The sequence below is a fragment of the Parambassis ranga genome, chromosome 14 (genome assembly GCF_900634625.1).
Source record: "Parambassis ranga chromosome 14, fParRan2.1, whole genome shotgun sequence".
Lineage (NCBI taxonomy): Eukaryota > Metazoa > Chordata > Actinopteri > Ambassidae > Parambassis > Parambassis ranga.
In genome coordinates, this window is record NC_041034.1 from 5,933,235 (window position 1) to 5,956,800 (window position 23,566).

Consider the following 23,566-nt stretch of genomic DNA (forward strand, 5'->3'; position numbering starts at 1 on the left):
CTCTGGGTGAAATTAAGTCAATAAAACAACAACAACAAAACACTTTCTATGTTGGAGAGATGTCATGGTTATCTCAGCCACAAAATCAAATTGGATGTTTGTACTTATATGTTAGTGAAGTGTGTCTCTTATAATTAAACTACTCCAATGTTTCTGATGCTTTTTTTCAGACCAGATGTTTGTTTATTCCTGCGATAAAGTTTCAACATGGCTATGTCTATTTGGATGACTCACATTTGGAGCCAGCCTCAAATAGCCATTTATGAAACTACAGTTTTTGGCACTGAGGTTATCCCCTTCATTTACCACTAATATCATTTTGTAGCTTAAGCCACAATGGTAGGAAGGTAACTTTAGATAAAAGAGGCAGAGTGCTTACTGTTGTACTTTACTGCACTGTTTCTCCACAAAGACATAAAAACAACAGCTGGGTGTATAATATTCAGTTAGATTTATGTTCGCAGTGGGATGTTGAAACTAATTTTAAGACATGTTATGAATTAATAAAGGAAATGGATGAGGCAAGTTGGAAGAAAGTCACCCCCACCCAAAAAACTAAATTACAGCTTGCGAGTAAAGCAAAAAGTCAAATCACAAATGGATGATGTATGAAAATGTAAGATTTGCAGATAAATGTTCACTTTTATAAAGATAAGAAGTGCTTTAATTAAGGATATATTAAATAATCCACCACAAGCAAATAGCAGCTCGAGTCTCATAATTCAAACGGTAACCATTATTTAGTCATAATAGTGTTTTCCAAGTACATATTGAACTATTCTGTGCCTTCCCTCCACTCTCTGCTCTTTTTCAGATATAAACTTTAATCTAAATCAAGCACCTAAATTAGGACTTTCTCAGCAGGATGTCTTTGTTGAAGAAGAACAAAGAGGGAAAAACTCAACTAATGTCTGCTTTGGATATGTTAAACATGTGCGGAGAAGTACAACTTGCACCTCTGCTTATAATGTCTTTGTGTCTCACACAGTAGTTGAGAAATCAAGCCTTCTAAATGCAGATAATGTTGTAATGGAGGAAAAATATGCTTGTAAAAATCTCACATTACATCTGGAACATAATACCAGGATCATTAAGACATGACTTTTTATTGGTGACACGCATGCTGTTCTACCAGACATCTAATATCTCTTATAATTACACATTCTGAATAATCCCATCCAGCACTGCCCCTGCTGCCCCTGCTTCTCAATTTCCCTCATCTATCTATCCTTCTTTCATTTCCACCACTTTAATTTCATCGTTATGTCTCTAATTACCCATAGAGATGTAAAACCGTGCTTCATAGGGCCTCAAGGGGCTTTGATTTGACCTATTACCCCTTTTCGACATTTCCTTTCTGGTCCCAACATTTTTTTTGTGACTTTCTAATTTCTATTTTTTTTCCCCTCCCTCGTTCTCTTTCGTTTGCAACCAATGGTTCCCGAGGGCGGCAAGTGTGTTCCAGCGCACCATAATTCACAGGCAGCAGCCCTAGGCTGTTAGTGGCACAGCATGTGGTCTGCTTTTATCTCTCTCCTCTAACTCCCTCTCTGGCGAGGAAATAATTCATTATCATGCCTCCATTGATTTGCTCTTTCTTTTGCCTCTTTGGTGGAACAATCCCCCCCACCTTCCCCCCCTCTTTTCTCCTTTTCTTTTTCTTATTTTAACACCCCTTTTCTCCAATTTCAAACAAGTGTGTGTCCTTACGGGTGCGTGTCTCCGTTAGATGCTCTTCTTCTTTTTTTTTTCTCCCCTCCAGCATCCACCTTCATCAGCTTTGAAAATGTTCTCCCAGAACAAAGGAGATAAACACAGCAGAAAAGGGCAAGAAAGAGGGATTTTGCTGCAGGAAAAGAATATAGTAACAGATTTATAGAACACAAGACAACCCCAGCAAGGTTAGAGAACGACCACATAATCCGTCAAGGCTCGATAGCCTCAGCTTTCGAGTACACCGCCGTGTACAGTGTTTGTGTGGGAGAAAGTAAGAAATATTTTACCATAGATGCACTTAGAGGGAGTCTTGTTTTCTTTGGGCCAACATCTGTTCTGTGTAAATCATCAGCAAGTTGGTCCAGATGGTGTTGTTATAGGGATAAGGTTATGTTGTAATGAAAAGAGTTGTTTTCCCCTCTGTTTGTACAGTGGAACTAAACAGAGGCCGGTGCTGATGTCACTAAGCGGAACTCCACAAACAAGACAACAAACACTATGATCTTATAAAAGGATGAAAGAGAGTGGAACGGGGTAAATGGGGGAAAGAATGAAAGTACAAGTGACTGGATGTGGTGGCTTCCAGCTAAAGAACTTACACATACACAAGCACAAACAAAAACACCTCAGGGGCTATTCATGTTACCTCCTACATATTCAAAAGGATGAAACAGTGTTTTGATCAGGGCTACAGTGGCAGGGAGAAGACAACATGCTAATGTTAACCTAGTCATTCTGCTTGTCTACATGTGTTTACCTGGGACACAGAGGAGAGAATAGGATTTGGGAGGAGGCCAAAAGTGTCAAGGAAAGAGAAGGACAGAAAGATGGGAGAGGATTTAGAAGAGCAAGTGATGCATAATTATATTTTTTGTCAAGGTCTGAAGGGGCACAGAGGTGGGGCAAGAGAGCGGCAGGGTAAGGAGTTGTCATGGAGTGAAGGAGTGGAGAGAAAAACAGTGAACGCAATACACAATTACATCTTTATAGGAGTCTGGGGCAGGAGTAAAGACTGGAAGAAATGAGAGGTTAGAGGTGACAAGTTTTAAAAAAAAAAAGTAGAATGAGAACTGAGTGTGTGATGGTAAGGAAGAAGAAGAGTACACACCTTTGTAAAAACAGTAACTGAGTCTCGACTGCTTTAGTGAAAAGGGCCAACCTGTGCTTGAGTTGAGTTAGCAGTAGAAGACTGTCAAGCACACTGTAGCTGTGTGTTTGTGCAATTGAGTGTCTAGATTGACTAAACAAATGACATATTCTTGCTCTCTGCAGGTATCCACATACTAAATTTACAGAAGTAAACAGCTGTGCTCTCTGTGTTCTTTGAAGCTTCAAAAGGAGGCAAAGTTTAGAGGTAAAGATTTAAGGCACAAGGTCGCCTAAATCTTGATGTGTTGTATCATGAGTCAAAAAACATGGTAAAGATGACAGAAGAGTTTATGGTTTTAAAAAGATGTTTTGATTACTTTTTAGCTAATGAAAGCCTTTCCATAGCTGTTAGATAGAATTAAAGTATTCCTGCACAGCACTAGCAGCCAAATATCATTTAGTGGCCCTCAGAGAATTGCATAGAATTTCTATAGCCAGATTTCTGTTCAGTAGACCGCAGCTTCGACAGCTTAAGAAAGCTGAAATCGTTTTGGACGTTTTGAAGTGTGCCTGTTGTATAAGAGAGAGAGAGAGAGAGGGTGGGGATAGGGGGAACAGGTAATCCCAAATCTCCAAGGTCTTTATTCTCAGGAGCGCGGTCTGATTCTCTGGCTCAGCTCAATGTTGCACGCTCCCAGCAGAGTGTTAGTACACAGTATCTCCTGTGGCAAAACTCCAATTCAACCCAGTTTTCTAAGACAACATGCACTGAGCTGGCTTGAGGGTTAAAGCTCTGAGGCTTTTTTTCTACCAAGATGACACAGTGTTTTTTTTTTTTAACCAGGCAAAATCCCAACAAGCCTCATGTACATGGAAGACCTTGATGTGGTGATGCAACACTCATCATAACTTTTGCAGTGGTGCACAGTCCCCATGAAAGTATTTTAACACGATCCTGAGCTCCCTGCTTTAAAGAAAACATGTCCGTGAAGATAACTTCGTTAACCATTTCATTGTAAGACATGACTTATGTTTAACTTTAACAGTTTGAATGCCAACACTTCATGCAGCCAGGCTACCTTTGGTTCATGAGGAAACATAAAAGGATTGTCTCGAAGTTTAGTCTCTATTATTGTCAGTTTTTGGATGATATCCTAGCCTGTGTTTACTGTGTGTACTGTGTTTATGCCGCAGTAAAGATCCGAAACACTTTTTTTTAGATACTGCCCACATACTTCACAACTGTTACATTTATTTACATCCCATAATGGACTGTGATTGCAAATTTGCCACCATGGGAGAGGTATGAATCAGCAATGGCAGAGCCTCTGTGTTGTCACTGTGTTACAGACTACACCTCCGGTCATCTGCATTGCTAATGTGACAGCCAGTGTGAGCACGAATTTGCATACTATCTCCTGTAAACACTCAGGTCACTTGAGGTCAGAAAGGGTCCAGTTGGGAATAAAACTGATGTCAGTTTAGCTACCCTCCAGCCTCTTTGCTACCCGCATAATGTTTAATCATTAAACATGCAGGACTTTAGCCAGAAACTTTCACAGGTATTTGCAAAACTTCTGTCATGCTTGGAGGATCCATAATAATTTAGCAGCGTGCTGTAGACAAAGTTTGTTCTCCCATAATTCATTACATAAGTGAACGAGAGAGAGCGAGAGAGAGAGAGAGAAAGTATACTCCGGGGGAAAATATGGAGCAATTAATCAACTTCATCAACTCATCAGCAGCTTTTTAAAAACCCTGTTAGTCGTTATAATGGTGCCATGTTGCAGTGCCTATTTAGTTCACTTTTCTGCTCATTTATTTTGAGTGAGGTGTAAAAGATAAAAATATACCAATTCAGTTAATAATGGGAAAGCCAAGCAAGAAAAGAAATGTATTCTTTTTTTATTTTTACCATAGAAAAATGTTAGAACTTGTCTTCTATCGTGTTTAGCCTCTGAATATATATATATATATATATTTTTGTTACGCTGTCTGCAAGCTTAAGAACAAGGTTTTAATAAAGGCCTCAGGCCTTACAAAGTTTTTAAGACACACATTATGATTGTATTCACAGGTTTTAGTGCAAGATATAGTTATTAAGTCTTCCAGTAGTGTTATGTAACTACTGCCATATATACTGAGTCTGGATTCCTGGAAACTGTGCAGGAAATGTCTTGATAGTAAATGTAATACTTCAGCCAACCCTCAGCTTTATTAATCTACGAATGTTCAGTCAGGAAGCTAAAACCTAATCCAAGTGGATATTTCGATCCTCCATTAGCATTATGTCAGAGGTACTATGAAGGCTTGTGATGATGCAGTATTCAGCGCCATCACAATGTTTTGTTCAAACCTCAATATTTTTGCTTTATATTAAATGTTACAAAGTTCTTATTTGGTGCAACACTGCTTTTATATGTTCTACTCAGACATAAACATAAACAGGTTTAAAGTCCTTCATAGCATTGTAGCAGCTTTCTTATCTTGAAAATAACAAACACAGTAAATTATAAATCAATACATAAACAGCCCAAATTGACATTTAGCCAAGTGGCCATGTGACGAGCTGCCATTTTTGGCACTCCAGGTTGGCTTTATTTGTCAGTACTGAAATGTACTTGGATGCTTATAAGATTCCTAAGAACACAAACCCACACAAATACTTGATTTTAAGCTATTTTTGACAAGTCTGCATCCTTTGAAGGTTATTATTAGTTATGGGCAGGTTTTAGGTGTGACCACAGACGATGAAAAGAAGCAAGCATTTGATGCCTTTATTTCCCAAAGAGAGAGTGTGCTTGCATTTCTAAAAGATTTTCATTTTCACACACATTTCAAGCATTAAGCAATTTGTTGATTAAAAATGATTAAAGTTATTAAATAACATACAAGAATTAGGGAGAATGCTGCAGTCACTTAGTTACTAGCAGGGGGAAAACAAAAACTGTTTTACATCAACTTCCAGGTGCGAACATACAAACACAACTGTGTAGCTTTGCTGAAAACAGAACATGTATGTCCAACAAGCCTTCTTTGGATCAATAATTTAGAAATACATAAATAATAAATACATTTCAAACTTTTACTTCATCCTAAGATGACCTGACTCTACAGTACTTCTGCATTTGCAACATAGGTGTGCCTTGTTTTTTGCTGAAAACAGCAAAACCTGTTTTCTCACCTGAGTTGCATGCCAAAACAGATCAATGAGGCCCAATCCAGCCCGCTAGCATTTTATAAAAGTAATTCTCTGTCTGATTATTATGTGTCAGGATTATTTTTAAGGAGCATCTACTGTAACATGCAAGCATAACTGGCCATTAAGCAAAAATATCGATTTTAGTTTTTAGCTTTAAGTGAATTGGCTAAAGGTATTATGCCGTTTCTTAAGGATATGAAGTGTTCTTGTAGCTACTTAAGTTTTGAGTAATTCCAGAGATTACAGCATACCCTAACCCTAACCCTAAATTATCCTACCTTAAAATGTATTAAGATATATTCTTATATTTTATTCCAAAGTGTTGTATAATGGATGGACAATGCAGGGTTGTCCTCCCCCGTTTAGAAGTGAGCTGTTATGTCGTGCATCTAGCATAATGCTACTTACAGGGTTTGCAATTTGTCACAAGATAGAAATACATTATTTTAAACTGTGCAATATTGTTGCAAAAACAGAACATCTAACTGTTCCCTCTGTCTTTGTACATGTAGAGACCTGCTATTAAGATTTTTCCCGATATTTCACCTCTGAAGAAAGGGCAAATCCCACATAAAACAGTACCCCATGTTGTGCCCTGGCCACTTACACAGTCTGAACTCAAGAGTCCATTGACCTCTTTAACCTTGGAGTGGTTTCTCAGAAAATATGTCCTCATGGGGGCTCCATGAAAGAAAATTTTCAGTCTCTTTATGCCTGTATCCTCTAGCTGTAACAATAAAACTGGATAATTGCTTGCAAGTGTTTACATCAGACGGCATATAGCTCTAAATGCATTCTAAATGCAAACACCCAGACTCTCACACACAGCTCTCAGTATATCTCATTGTGCATTCTGTCTCTGTCGAGGTAGACCCTCAGGTCAGGTCAAGCTGTGGCTCCTGCAGTGCAGAGTTGTGCTGCAGGCCACTAATCTCTCTTACCCTCCTCCTCCACAAGGCTGAAAGGGCTTTAAAATGAGAAAAGACCACTTAGCCAGCCCTGTCAGAAAATGCCTTCGCAGTTTACAGTTGGAGGCATAGCTGTGAGGAGAGAGGGTATGGCTGGGTGAGGGGTTTTCCTCTTTCCATAAAGATGAAAGATTAGCCAGATTGTCAGAGATCTTATGCTGCTATCAGATGAGAGTATAGCTTTAATGAATTGGGTCTCATCCGGCCAAATGAAGTATGGGAGATTAGCTGCAGACTGTCAGCTTGTTTCTATTAAGCCTCTTGAAGCAGGGTGACTTTTTTTTAGGCTTTTAAGACTTAAAGTGTCTTCTGTTTTATCAAACTGAAGATGGTGAAGATAAGACCAACCTGTTTTCAAAATTCTTCATATTTTTTCCAACTTAAGTTACACAAGCCACCTCATTCGTTTATAAATTATAAATCACTAATTAAATCACGTCTCACAGTTGTTACATCGACCTTAATCTCTTCTAAAACACACCACTAGCTGCTGGTGGTTCCTCACAGGGTGCTGGTAGGTCTGAGCAGTAGTCTGTCATGATCAAGTGTCTTCTGACTCATGATTTCACATCCCTTCTAGGAATCCAACTGTCTTACAAGATAAAGTTTAGACATCAAATCTGCTCGTTTAGATTTCAGAAAAGCCCATCGTTTTTCCTTGAAGGATTATACTTCCACCATTTCAAACAACCACAAGAGGGTGATTTGCTATGTCCTTGGTTGCATTGATCACATTAAAAACTGACCTTTGCTGATCTTTGACCTAAAGAGTCATTAAACATTAAAAAATCACAGTAAAGTGAAAAGCCAGCATTAGTGCATATTTCCTTTAAGCTGTGCGGTCATTTACAGGCTTGACATTAAATAAACATTGCAGCAAAGGTTAGGGTTTCTGTTTCAAATAATGGATTTGCCCATAAGCAACAAAACACTGCGTGTACAGTGACAGTAAAAGTTGTGGAGGCTAACCTTTAGGTAAACATGCATGTGAAGCCTCCAGGCAGGCAATTCATCTGCTTATTTCCCTGCCCTTGTGATTTGAATAGCACCATAAAGACAGTTCTACTCATCATTACTAAACTGATGTCAGTTCATTGTTGAGCTTCCTCCTCTCTATACCTATCACCTTGCAGTTGCACTTAAGTGCTTAGTGGCAACACCCACACATGAAATGTGCTCTGCTTGTTTGCAGCCAATTCTGGCAAATCATTGTGTAAATGGGCTATAGAGTGTGCAATATATTGAGCAATATATATATATACTTGACAACAGAAGGTTTATTTTTAGTGCTTTGTGAGATCAATATCAAACCATCCTCTTATTATTATTTTAATTTAGAAGTTGTTCTCATAAACTTTTTCTCAGTACATGATATCCACCATTCTAGTTGCTGTGAAGTGTCATTACTGTGGTTTTTTTAAATGCTTAAACAGCTGCCAAAAGGAAAGCAGGCAGAGCCAGATCTGCTGCTCTCATTTTATTAGTACAGCTAGGAACATATTGTTTTAAAATCCTTGTTCCTTCTGACTTTTCTACCATATGCTTCACTTGCACTCTTGTCTTTGTGATCCTAACAAGGCTTGTTCTCTACCTAGTTAGGGGGGTCCTACTGGAAAAAGAGGCACCATTGTGTCTTTGCTAGCACTTTTGAGTGACAGCCAGGCGAGGAGTTACTTTAAGTAGAACGAAACAGAAGAAAAAGGCAAATTAAAACCATAGAGAAAAGGAAAGAGTGAGATGGAAGGGGAAGACTGACAGACAGTTACAGTCACAGAGATATCAAGAGGTTGAGAGGCTCTGCTAAGGACAAAGATAGAGAGAAATAGCCAAAGATGCGAACCCAGCATCAGTGAGAAGATAAGACGGTGGCTGGATGTTTGAAGGAGGCAGCATGAGGAAGAGAGAAAGAGGAAGTTAGAGAAGCAATGAGGAGTGGCAGCAGTGGATTCCTCTGTACCTGTAGAGGAGATTAAGGGTCTGCATCCAGAGTGATTAATGAGGTAGCCACTGATTGCTCATCCCCACTCTCCCTCCCATGAATAATCACCACACCAGCACTCTCAAAGAGAATGCATGAATTTGTGTGTGTTAGAGAGAGCATGATGGGGCTGTAGCTGTGTTTGTGTATAGGAGAGAAAATGAACAGTATGTATTTATAATATGTGAAAGAGATGTGTATGCATATAATTAACTGAGTGTGCGTTGTTATTGATTGACTGAGAAAATGAATGTGTATATAGAGTATGGTATACAACATGACATTGATTCAGTGTCTTAGTGTGTTTGAAACATGGATGATATATTAACTAATAGCAGCATCCCACCTGCAGAGAGCAGCTCTGACACACCAAGATCATTTGTAGGCACTGTGGGTTCCCAGTGGGAGTCCTGTTTCCCTATGTGTACTGTGCAAACCCCTACGGTGCCATTATGTTCAGAAGACATGATAACAGTTAATACTGAGGTAGCTATCCTTGTAATATCTGTGGTGTATTACAGCAGATTGGAAAACTATTGGGCATCGCCTAGTGGTTTAATATGGCCTGTTGTCATGATTTTTTTTGCGGTTGCATAGCAACAATCAATGAGAAAATTGATTAGATGCTTTGATTCCTATGAGAAGATGTAGGAAGTGCAGAGCCTGGAAAAATCATAGCCCATTTACTGTAGCAGCTGCTTTTCACTCAGCTATGAGCTTAATGATTAATGTCTGAATTTTAATTTACCAAACCAGATCAAATGAGGATATTTTTTTTTCATGAGGGTCAAATATGAATAATCTAATGTGTCATGAATATATTTGAATGCATGACACATGAAGAGAAGAGGATGTGCTGTCACATCATCATCGACACACTATTCCACCCCAACAAGGCTCATATGCGGTGACAGAGAGACAACGCTTTGGCTTTCTAGTATGAGGTGTATAAGGTGTCACAGCCTAAGGCGGTGAAGACTTAATTCACAGAAAGAACGTGTGTGTGGCTTTCCTGTCTCCTCGGGTGTAGCAGAAGACGTCAGATTGGCTCATCCATCCCTCTGTAACTCTCAGAAGAAGGTGCAAGCAAACAAACAGTCATTACTGTGGTGGCATCATACTGGGTGTCAAAAATAACTTTAAAGGCACGTTAAGCGCTGCTGTAATGAATCACTAACATACCCACTGTTCTGTGCTGTTTAAAAGCTACTCCAATGTCCAGCTACAGTATTAAGTTTTCTCATTTAATACTGGAAGATTCAGCTCAGTGTAATTCAAAAATATTTTGCAGTTTTATGTCACATTAATGTCTCCAAATGCACTTCACACAGAGATTAACTGTAGCCCCGTTTTTTAACTTGACAGCAAGGCAACATTTGACCCATTAATCTAAACAAATCTATGCTTACCGGGGGCCTGTCGGCTTGTTTTCTTGCCTCTTGCCCCCACTCATATTGCGCCCCACAACAGATTCCTTCACCTATAACCCTCTCTCCATCTGTCTTTCTCTGTCTTTATCTACTTGCTCTCTGGCCCTTCACCACCTCCTTCCAGTCTACAGTCAGGATGTTATCTGTCCTATACCCTCTGAAATGTGGTGGTGTTCTGCTTCCTTGTGTTGTGGCTTGATGTCTTACTCCAGCTCACGAGAAAGCTGGTCTCATAGAAGCATAAAGGGACAGGTCTCTGAGCTGCAGTCTTCAGCTCACCACATTAGTTATTCCCTGCCAGATCTTCTACGTGCTCTGCATCAAATTTGTCTCTCTTCTTGACTCTCTCACACACACACATGCTCAGATACAGACACACGCATCTTTTCAGCGTGGTTTCTTTTTTCCTTTTCCCTTTACCTTCAGTTTTCTACTTTCTCACGTTTTTCCCTTTTGTACTTGTTTTGTTCACCTTACTTTTCTTTTTCTTTTACGACCTTGTCTCTGTATTTATTTTCCTTTCTTTCCAATGTATTTGGCCTTTCTTCCTTTCCCCTTCTCTTTTCATGATCTACTGTATACTCCTATCAGAGGCTGCATACAGAAACCTCCCTGTTGACCCAGTCAGCATATCCATAGCTCCGTTCGGGGGGCTGATCGATCAGTGGAGCTACTGAATTCCCCAAAGACTCAATTATGAACTTACACATCAGAGCTATTTTGGGAGAAACGGGGGGAAACTGTAGGAATCATTAACTAGCTTATGTCATGACAACCTTCCCCAGGCAGCCCATAGCCAGAGAACAGCAATGCATGTGGAGTTGCAATTTGTCCAGGTCATCTGAGAGCAGGCCAGTACATGGAAGGATGTTTAAGAGGTTTCTGTAGAGCTCCTCTGGATGGAAAAAATTTAAGAATCCAGCATTGCATGTGTAGTCAAATCCTCAGGTTAAGTTATTGATCAGTATTTTGTAAAAGTACAAGAACAAGATGATGCAACCAGATTGTGTTCATTGACACAGACAATGAATTATAGCCATAAAAAAATACACATGGTTTAAGCATTCCAGGACTGCTGTTTGTTTTTGTTGTCTAAACCTCGTGTGTGTCCCACACAAGGTTAAATGAATTGAGCTCTGCCTCTTAACAAAGTCTTGTTGTACACAAAATGAAGGGATTGTTGAGTTGTCTGCCACATATAGACAATAAATACACCCCTCAGATACTTCTGTCTGTGAGCACAGAACTGAAGTTACAATGTGCGACTATCCTCTTCTGATCTGTTGGCTGAACCACTTCTGAGGCCAACCTTCATGTAGATAAAGCTGCTTTTTTAAACTCAAAAAGCATTTTATATGTGCTGTAATGACCTGCTTTCACTTGAAAAGTGACATGAACAGCAATCATCAAATTTTGTAATTAATATTTTTTTTCATTGCATACAGAGACAGACCACTATTCTCTGTCTTTGCAAGGTGTCATCTTGGTAGGAGGAGTTGGGATGGCCGCAGGATTAATTTAATGGTGTCAGGAATAATTTCACAACTGTTCAATCTTTCAGCAAGGCAGTAATTTTATTTTATTTTATTTTTCATCATAGCCTTACTCACTAGACATTAAAAGTGAAGACTAATGCATCAGCAGAAAGTTTTAAAAGTGTGGACTGACCTCTTATGAAGCTTTGGCAGAAATGTCTAAACACAGCTGCCTGCTGGAGCATTTTCTATTTGAATCATTATGTAGAAAGCAGTGCTACACTCACTCGCATTTGGAGCTGCGAGCTGAAGGTCATCTTTTCTGTGCTGTCAGTACCGCTGACAGCACGACATTCATTCCAGATCCAAATAAACACAGTGCTATCTGAAACTCACTGGACTAAAGTCCTTAAAAACACCACTGTATTTTTTTGCCTGATCATAGCAGAATTTGCTTGATGTCAGATTTTTGTGTCTTTATATACAAAAGACAGTAAACATGATGATCATGTCATGCATCACTGTCATTCTCTCCACTGGTCTCTATTTGTATCCATGCATCATATATTGTGCTCATAATGCGTACTGTACTCTGATTTAGATTTGGATTTTAGTGACACTTTTATACTCTGTACTTAACTGCATTTAGTGTAACTCTGTTACCCTCTGGCACAAGAATTTCCTTTGGGATTAATAAAGTTTTATCTTATCTTATCTTATATTAACATAAATTCAGTTAGTGAAACAATCACGCACTGTCTGCCATGAGCTGCCACTCATGTACTGGGATGGAGCAGATGATGGAGTCAGCGACTGCAGCAGCCAGGTTTTTTCTTGTTGACATTTCACAGGACTTTGTTACTTTTACACCACACATGGACAGGGGAGAGTTTGAGATAGAAACTTCATGAATAAAAGGCAAAAAAAATACCAAAGCTCGAGTAGAGACCACAACACAATGCAATAAATGATTTATATTTTGCCTGTCAGCACGTGCACCCTTGTGCACTCTGGCATGTATGTCTTCCGTGTTCAACCTGTATACAGATACCTGTATCTGTTTTTAGTAGCAAGAACAACAAAGGACACATTTTTACAAAGTTTTTCATAGCATTTGAGGAACTCCTGTCTTTTCTGGTCCATTAACACCAATTGTAAGTGTTTTAAGAAGTCCGTCTTTTCAGCAGCAAAGTATGACTATTAAAGCAATCATTTGACTCTAGGAAGTAAATTGATTTCAAGCTGATAATTAAGAGTCTCTTCAGCAGTTGCTTATTTGTACCGGCTGTAGCTTTTTAAAATAACCACCACCCTCATTGCTGGTGTATTACCTGCCACAGTCGATTAATGACAGTTTGTACTTCTGCACAGTGTGAATCAGTGCACTTGAAAGCTGTTGTCTTTTTCCTCTGCCTCAAAGGAGTAAATACAAAGTTTTGTTAGATGTCCATCTGGACACAGCAAACCCACACGGGTCTTCTTGCTTTCTTGCACTGTGTTAAATTCAACGTGAGCAGTGGACTGGTTGAAATTCAGAGTACCACCTGAAACCACCCCTCCAAGCCATGTCAGATCAATGCACTTCATCCCTCATCTGTTCACGTGGCAGTCAAAGCCTGTTCTGCCACCCAAATTACCGATCTTCTGAATTATAACTTTGTTGGACCTGGCAGTGAACTGTACCCAAGGCATTCTGAAATATCACTGACAGGCCGAGCTGTCAGCACGGATATATCTATCACCTGGAGAGCTACGTGAAACAGACAGCTAATATCCTGGGGTCTTTTACAACAGCATTTGTCCAAGTCTGCATCCAGACAGGAAGTTTCCCACAAACATTTCAAAGTCTGTTAGCCATCTATTTGAAGACTGTTTGGACAATGAACTGTTTTCCTGTGTGGAGGCTCTGATTTTGTTTGGTCTTCCTTGCAGATCTGTAAAGCCAGTGTTTTGCAGAATATTATATTAGATTGGATGGAGCTTGAGAGAGAGAGAGAGAGAGAGAGAGGGCAGCGTTTTACGCACAAACATTCTGAGATAGTGGTTGAGAAGTGTAATATTAAAAATGTATCCACACAGCAAGTGTTGTTTACTTAATTTGTGATCTAAGAAAAGCTCTGTGGCGGATGGCTGTTAGGCCTGGCATGTCGTTTCAAGTTAATGCTGCGCCGCTAATTTTAGAAACCGGAGGAAACAAACAACACATTGCATTGGAAAGGCAGTTTCATTTGTATATATTATGGGTTAAAAATAAGATTAAAGTTAAAGCAGAATGAACAGATTATATTTAAGTCATTATCCCATTTTATTGTAAACCTCATCTATTGTTAGTACAGCTACAGTTGTAGAAACAACACACTAACATATCCACACCTTAGCACTTCATAAAATATGTGTAAAATATATCCAATACTGCTTTTTTATGATATCAGAGAAAATACATTTCTATTATGAAGTTAAAGACGTATCCTTTGTATGAATGATTCCGTGCTGAAAGGTTGCAGCAGTATATATATGTGATTTATATCAGTTGTCTGTATCTCTTTTATTTATTGAGACAAGTATGTAACCTGTGCCCGAAGCTAATATTGACACATGGTCACACCAACGTGTATCATGTCAGTGTTGCTGTGACATTTACACCCATGCAATATTTCAGTGTCTTCAACATGAGGCTGTCCCAGCTTTACAACATTTACAGAGTGCAAGAAAAAAAACGGGAGAAAGTTTTTAACCTCACAAGAAGAAAAAGGATCAGCGCGTGACAAAGTTTTTAGACTGTAGCTGTGACTGTGACTGTAGATTTTGTGCCTGGCCACAGAGCTTGGCGGCAGATAGTATTTATGGCGCCAGCGGAAGCTGGTGGAGAATAATTCTTAATTTGCCGTAAAGGTGAATTGAATTGGATGGCCATTTCAATGAACATAAATTTCCCTTAATGAGAAGAATGATATTTGGCTAGCTGAATGTCCTCTGACACGTGGTCTTTTTTCATACTGGATATCCTTCACTCCTGGACAGCTGTTTATCCTCCTCGGTCCACTAGTAATGAGATGGATACTTAGAAATGTATTAAGCTTGGCCACAGTTCTACCACATCAGCACACTCATTCAGATTTGTGATTTTCCCTGACGCCTTTTCCCTCCGTTCTTTCCCCGTCTTCTCATTTTTCTCCATCTTTTCCTCTTACCGTTGTCTCTTTCTTCGCCATCCATTCTCTATCTTTCCGCCGCCACCAATCATTTCCCTTCATTCCTATAGAGGTTGTCCAGCTGAGCCTGGCCGAGGACCAGCAAATCAGCATCTCCACCGTAACAGTGGGCCTCAGTGCCGTCCTTACCTGTGCCATCCAGGGGACACTGCGGCCACCGATCATCTGGAAGAGGAATGGCATCGTATTAAACTTCTTGGACCTGGAAGATATAAATGTAAGTGCAAGTATTCATTGTTGTCTTGGATATGATAGAGGGAGGGAGGGATGGTTGAAAGTAAGTCTGTTTCAGTCTCCTTTTAGCTTTTAATTTCCACTAATTCCTAAGAAACAACACTGATTCTTTAGTTGTTAGACAATCATTTCTCTTTAACATATAAGCACCAACTTTTTTCTTTTGTTGCACGCTGCATACAAAGTTTGTGTTTCTGTTCAGACTTGAGTGGACTGCCTAAATATTTGTTAAATTTTAGCAGCAAGGGGCACAGTCGGAGACTCTGAAAACAAACACTCTTTTAAAATTGGAAACTCAAATCACTGCTACAAAAACCTGTTAAGAGCTCTGGAGTTTCTTAGTTAATTTCTAATCAGAAGCTCATTGTTTTTCTTTTTTGCATTTGCCTTCTTTTTCTAATGCTTATCATTGTTTAAGATCTGTGGAGGTGTGATCGTCAACCCACAAGATTCTGAGAGAGAGAGAGAGAGAGAGAGAGTTCAGGAACATATTAGCATAAAATTCAAGCAAGCTAGCATTCTCAATGAACCAATATAATTATAGCTTACTCATTGCTTAATGAACTATGCAGCCATGCTCCTGTTAAGACACATCTGCACAGGTGACAGCACATCATCGGCCTTGCTTTATCCACCACCAGATCACTATTCACTAATTGCATGTTAATGAGCAGCCTTGTTGGTCTGCTGTGATGATGAGCCGATAAACAATGTCAAGTGTTAAGGTGGAGACTGGAGGAGAGGCGGTGGCAACAAAGGTCCCTTGAGCTCTGGACCGTGCATAATGAATTTTCACAGACGCCTTCGCAGGCGCCTCGACTTTCTAAAAGTTTCAAAACTGCAGTAAAAATACTGCTAATAAGAGAACATTGTTGCTATTGTCTGTACTCAGTGCTGATGCTTTTTCTTTTTTTCCCTGTTACTGGGATGAGGAAGTATATAGACTTTGTACATTTGTAATTTGTACATTTTGTTGACTTGTAACACTGAAGGCCAAAGAGGTGAACTATGTTGAATGAAAACAGTATTGTACTCAGAAGTTTCATTTGACAGTGATTGAAATCATCTTGCACTCTGACATATAACCTCTAAACCTGAGTGCCAAGCCTTCCTTACAATCAGTCTTGTTTGTCTGCTCTCTGTAAGTCTGCTTTTCTTTCTGTGCTGTTTTCATCATACTCCTCTTTCTCTCTCTTTCTTTTACCAACCATTACATTTTACACTTTGAATAGAACTGTGATTTCAAACCTGTGTCACCAGGTTTGATTGCATGACAGCTGAATTACAAAGAAAGAACTACAAACAGGAACCATAAGGTGCCAGAGCTGCTTATTGTGCAGCTCGTACAGAAATAAAATGAATAATGTATACTTATTTTATTTGCAAGTACATTGCTAACACTAAACATATAATTTATGTGCCACTTAGGAATATGTAAGCGGATATTTACTGCATCAGGACTATTCCGTGTGTTACATACAAAAAGCAATGATTACTGTAAAAAAAAAAAAAGGCGAAGGAGATGCTGATTTAGTTTTGCATCTGAATAGCCAAAGTTCACCGAGTGATTTCAGTTATTAATTTGTCCTGTGGCTACTGGCCATATTATGTATAATTCTTCAATGCCCTCTCCAATACAAAAACCATAATTTTCCTAAATAATAACAATAAAAGCCTGTAATTTCCTGCCCTCATTTAGTTTCAGTGTGTGTATGCGTGCGTGCGTGCGTGCGTAGACTAAGGCCATTATGGTCTGTGGAGCTTTTCAGGCCACATTGCATTAAAGTGAAGACAACTTTTAGAGTGGTTGTCTACCAACTGGAAGGTCGGTGGTTCGATCCCCTGCCCTGGTTGCAGGCCAGTGTGTCCATGGGCAAGCCACTTAACCCTTGCTCCCAGTGGTTGCACCACTGGTGTGGTGTGTGCGTTAAAGGGGTAAATGTGAAGTAGTGGTGAAGCGCTTTGAGTACCCGAGTAGTAGAAAAGCGCTATATAGTACAGGACCATTTACCATTATATTTTTCCTTATTACCATATTTATGATAAATCTACAATGCCCAGACATTAGATAAGCTAGAAATCAGGCATACGTCACCCAGATGAGCTGAGAGAGAATGGAGGCAAGAAAAGGATGCGCAGTGCCATTAACGGTTAAAATCAAGGGCAAGCAACCGCAACCAGTAGTTGAGGTTTAAAACAAAAATATATCTGCCAGACATATTACAGTCCGACTTTTTTAGCCCATATTGCCCATTCAGTTTTAATTGTCCTCACTGGTGTAGTTGTATCTCTCACCTTAATTTGAATTTCTGAACTTTGAGGACTGCCTAGGGTCCCTCGCCTGTCTTACAAGAAAATCATTTCCCTTTTTTCCCCGTCACAAAGCGGCCTCCTGTCAGGTCACATTAATTTCTGAAGTCCTCAGACAAAAAAAGCTGCTGTTTGTGGTTTCCATGTCATGACAGAGTTGCATCAGGACATCTGCTCTGCCACTTGGTGGGACAGCAAACTATTTAATGCCTTAATCCGCCCTAAGCTGTGGCTGGAACCCCCTGGTGACTGCTGCATGCTGCACCAACAACAACCAGCTCCATTCATCAACCTAATGGGCTTTATATTTTTAACCCTTGCCATTTATCAGGCTGAGGCAGCGTGATGAGGGGAGAGAGGAGGATCAAATTCCCCAACGCCTGCTTCGGCTCAACAGGGAAACCGTTGATTCATGGTCTTTCTCCTCTTCACATCACTCTTTTTCTCTCCTGTCTCTCCCCATCACTCCCTGCAGTTGTGTGCCTCCTCTCTTGCTTTCTTCAAGCATCTTATATATTCTATCATGCTACTTCATTTTCCCTCCTCACTCCCTGTGGATGTGTTCTGCACCCTATTCTTCAACACATATTCCCTTTTCTATGCCTCCATTTCTTTTCTCATCTTCTCCCTCCTCATCTTCCTCGTCCCTTCAACACAACAGACTCTTCAGACTTACTTAATTTTTGTCTCGTATCTCTTGCTCCTCTGTTATAGGACTTTGGGGATGATGGCTCCCTTTACATCACCAAGGTGACAACCATCCACATGGGAAACTACAGTTGCCATGCTACGGCTATGAAGACCTCTATCAGACACATGTGCTGCCGGTGAATGGTCAGTAGTGGCTCATTCTTACTTACACTGTGGACAAGACACTAATGTTTTGTTTGTATTGCTGTGTGATACTCCAGAGAGTTTTCTCTCTTTTTCTTTTCTTTTTTTAGTGGAGTACAGGTCCAATGACCAGATCAGTTATCCTTAGAGAAAAACTTTTGAATTGCCAAACAAGTCTTAAAAGCACAAAAGATGTGAACATACTATCGGGCATCTCTTCTTGAGCATGACATTGACTTAAAAATCAAGCCATGGTTATAAAGAGCTGTCCTTAGGAAGTGTACATGCAACAGGTGATGTAGCCCCAAAGGTGGAATAAATCACGATCATTCAAACTGGATAGAATAATGTGTCTCCTCAAGCACTATGGATTTCCAACTCTCACATGCCTCTTCTAATCCACTTCGATCCTGTCGCACAGGACAAGCATAATATCAGGCCTCTTCAGTGTCCTTGGCAGGTTGCAAAAATTCTGTCTGGGCTCTTTTTTGCCTATCCACTCATGAAAAGCATACCATTCAATTTGGTTTCAAATCTGGATTCCTGGTGTATGCAGTTACATAAAGCAAGCAGATGTCTGTAAGTTATTTCTTTTTAAAATGGAATCTACTGCAACTGTGTGCAACAATAGGATTGATTAATGTTTAATGTCACAGTTGGCTAAATCACTAGCTAACTAACAATGTATTTGTTTTGACTTACTATATCAGGTATGTAAAATGACATCTTGAATATCTATCTGTGGATGCTCTCATTCATCCAGGTCATAGTCATTCCATAGCAGAACTGAAGAAGCCACTTGGGGGAGTGGCGAAACGTCTTCAGAAACAATCCTTGAGTCCAGTTTAAATTCTTGGAAAAAAAAAAAAAATCTTGAAATATCATGACAAAAAAAGCATAAAACTCACATTAAATCCACCATGTATAAACCAAGCCTAAGAACTAATAAAATATGAAGAAGATAAACGATCAAAATAGTTGCGATTACGTTCGCTCATCAAACAATCCATTCATCATTTTCGCTTTTTTTCTTACCATAATAGTGTCTTAAAATTATTCTAAGTAGATCTTACTTTATAATGCAATTAGCAAGAAAAGGAAGGTCTATTTTTCTCTAAGGATGTTGTTCATTTCCACATATAAAGCAGCATTGTTCATAAAGTGCTCAGTGATCAGGGTCAGAGTCCTGCATCTCCTGTCATGGAAAAACAGGATTATTAATGGATAAAAAGCTACTTAGGCTAAAATACATCTAAACACTGCACTCACTGATGTTTGGCTTGCTTGTATTAATCATCCTGCTGCCTTCAGACTAGAGTTATTATTAACAGGCATCTTTCCAAAGAAAATCCAGAGGGGAAGAATGTTAAACCACCCCATCCCTCCTGTAACATAACAAATCAAAGATACACCCTCTGTGTAATTTTGTGCTATTGTTTCATGGTGACAGGCAGGCAAAGGAGAGATTCCATTAAGTCTCTTTTAATTAAGGAGTCACAATAGATGTGATTGTTTTTTCAAAGATGCTAATTGAAAGAAAAAAAGGTGCATTTTACTCCTTGAAGTAGAAAGGGAGTGATGTGCAGGGAGTCATGGCGACAGAGTGGCCCTAAAGGCCAAGTTATCAGGAGAGGGCAATTACCAAATGTTTGTGTTGGGGATTCAAGGTATTTCTTTCAAGATAGGACGTGGAATAGAAAAGAGCCAAGTGCCACATTATAGTCAGTGGGTGGTTTACATCCTGTTGTGCTATTAAAGCAGTAACATCTTCTCTTTTCTCTGATGATAGAAGCTGCAAGGCTGCAGCCTCAGTACCCACTCAGAGTAGTCTCTGATATCATAGTGCCCTGGAGTATGATGGCAGTGCTGTTCAACAATGTGGCTGCAATCTAAAATAAACACAATATTAAATATGGAAGACCAGGAGGCATGCTGAAGGTGAAGTACTGTTTTGATAGCATATGGAACAGACGCTGAAATAGAGACAGAACATACAGAGCTCATTACAGAGATGTTGGGTGGAGCGAGACGAGGCTTGAAGTAGTTTATCTGTTGGTGTAGTGTTAATGCCTATGCATGCAGAGAGCAGGGATTTATTTACATGACATGTTTTTTTTTCTTAATGTATGTTTTGAAGAGCCCGCATTTGAATAAAAAAAATAAAGGTAGGGTAGGCCACGCCTCCCAATCACATGGACGAGCTGCGGTCTGTGACTTTGGCCATCATGCACGTACCTCTCTGGTAGGAAGAGAGTGACAACCAGCCAATACTCCGAGCAGGGTCCACCTGGAGGATTGGCTGATGTTTTTAGCGTTTTATAGCTAATTGGTTGCTATCGGATTGTAAAGAGAAGTTACACTAATTTAACAAACACCAGCCCCCCAGCCCACTTTCCTCTGCGTCAGCGTCTCACTTTTTTAACTAAAACTAGCAGTAAATCGGCAGCAGATGCCAGAAAAACTGGAGATAAGTCCACAGGCGTGGTATATCTGATGTTCATGAGCTCTTCTCTCGTGTAAGAGCATGTAAGACACATAGTTTACGCACAGAAACAAACAAAACAGAGCGCTCCAAAACACCAGGCCCTCCGTACTCAGCACCATCTTGGAAACTAGAATGATGGTTGGATGGATGGATAGGTAATAGAGTAAATATACTGAACTGTACCTTTCCCTGCTAAAATTAATGAAAACACATAATAGGATTAAAAAAAGAACAATGAAACACCAGTGTGCATGTAGCATGCAACACATGTAATATTAATATTGCATGAGGCTTAAGGGACAAGGTTGTGAGTTGAATGGGAGAGGTGACTGAGCTCCTGTAAAGGAGGGGCCATCGGCTACCTCCCTTTCAGGAGATTTGGCAGCTACCCCGAGTTTGTAAGGGTGCCAAGCATCATAATCCGAAAATGACATCTTACCTGTTCGTGTAAACTATTACCTCATATTTCATTTCCCCCCCTCCATTCCTCCACTTTCATTTGCGGCCTTCTCCCCAGAGGAGGTGGTAAGTGGCAGATACATCCAACATCTATTTCATGCAGGGCTCAAGCTGTAATAAAGCAGCCCCAAAGCTCTTTGGATTCTTGTTATTTGTGAATATATTCCATGCTGGGGTGAGACAAATTTTTCTCTGCCCACTGCGTGTGTGGGTGTTTGTGTTATATTCCCCTAGGAGTTACGGTCTACCATGAAACAGTGTGTAATTATGTTTTCACTTGCCCCTCTCCCTTCTCCCTGTTTGTGTCTTTCTGTTTTGTGTGTGTCCAGTCCCTCCAGTGATTCTGGTCTATCCTGAGACACAGGCCCAGGAGCCCGGTGTATCTGCCAGCCTGCACTGTCATGCCGACGGCATCCCAAATCCCAAACTCCTGTGGCTGAAGAACGGCATGGAGTTACAGCCCAAATCCAACAAACAGCTTTCTCTTATAGGTGAGGAGTTTTTGCTCATTTTTAGGGAAGTGCTGTCAGCGTAGTATGTGTTTTAGAAGATAGTGTGACACATGGGTTTTTGTTACGTACCAGCAGTACAGCCAACACAGCTGGATCTTTATGAACTAAGATGATGCATGTGGGCAAAGAAAATCAAGCTGTTGTTCTGTCAGACTAACTTTCTTTATTGAAAACACGACGTTGCCACAACAAAAATATCTGTTTTTTTTGTCTGTTGTTGCATTCTATACTGAGGTGATGAAGTGATGAAACCAAGATTGTGGCTTACCCTCTTAAGCTGTCTTCATTTTGCTCCTCTGATTACATAAACACACTTACACTTTGAAAGTAAGTGAAAAAAAATTCAATGCACCGGTGGCAGCTACTTATCCGAGCAAGTTATTTTTTTAGGATGCACTCTCAATATCGGAGCAAAGGAACCGACTGAAGCACGACTTTTTTCTTTTTATGGCCTAGTTCTCATTACGGGAGAGTTTATTGGCTGTGTGGGTCATTACCTATGGTAATAGCCTGTTATCAACCCTCAGACACTCAAACAAGGGAGGTTCTGCAAGGTTCACCACCACATAAACACTGCAGTGGCTCTGTCTTCAGATTTACCAACTAATATGGGCAACGAGTCCTTCTTAATGTTGCTTTTTAATCAAAGCATTAAAAAAGTAGATTACCATTTATTCCATAGTTGGAAACCTGAGCTGAACACTCAGAGGAGGTGTAATCCATCTCATTTCCAAGTGTCATGTATAATGTCAGGGGTGTTATAAAGATGCTATAAAAGTGTTGCCCCAGTCCTCATCTTTTTGACAGATTTCTCTAAATCCAAACAACACACTGACAGTCAATAGTAAGAAGTATTGATTGTGAGCCACAGTTGAACTGTAAAAAGAGGAACTGCTTTGTCTGGCTGAGTGAACAAAACCGTGTTCTTAAGCTGTCTGTGTGCTGAAACCAAGCGGCAACCTTCGGGGCTCAAAGTGGAAGCCATGCGGAAGTGTCAAAACTTGTAATTCACACCGCAACAGCTGGGGATTGGCTCCAAAAGCGAGTAATTTCCCATAGACTCCCATGTTAAAATGGCCGACTTCACAGCAGAAAAAAACATGTTTACAGCCTGGTACAAAAAACCACTCTGGTCTCAGATGATAGGTTCTCTGCTAGTGTCAATTGTAGGGAGGGTGAATTTTTTTACAACTCACTCGTTTCAATGGTATTCGGACTTAAAATTACGCCTAATTATGGGCGTTGCCGCTTGAGTGACAGACAGTTGACGTATCACAGTGTGAGTTTCCTGCTCCCACGATCGCCCGCCTCCCCCTCTTTGTCCATAATCGGAGTTTTAGTTGACGTGACGCTGCCAACATGGCGGCGGTCATCAAGTCCCGGAACCTCCCACCGAGCCTCAAAACGGCTCTTCAGAAACAAACGGGTGACGTCACGGAGGCTCTGTCCATAGTTTTTACTGTCAATGCCTGAAACTCGAGCCTGTTCCACAGATATGCCTGGTGCTGCAGCAGAGCTGCAATCCTCGACATGTGACACTGAAGATTATTGCTTATATCCAAAGCCCTGTTCTTGTTTAAATAAGAGTTAAATATACTGAAAACATGTCTTGTTAATCATGGTCCTTGATTATTTGTGGTCACTGAACTCAGTGAGCTAAAT

At 40.1% G+C, this 23,566-nt stretch overlaps 1 pseudogene; it reads left to right on the forward strand.

The window, feature by feature from the left end:
• LOC114446466 (follistatin-related protein 5-like) overlaps window positions 1-21,927 on the forward strand; it is a 108,156-nt pseudogene extending 86,229 nt beyond the window's left edge.
• Window positions 21,928-23,566: the final 1,639 nt, after the last annotated feature.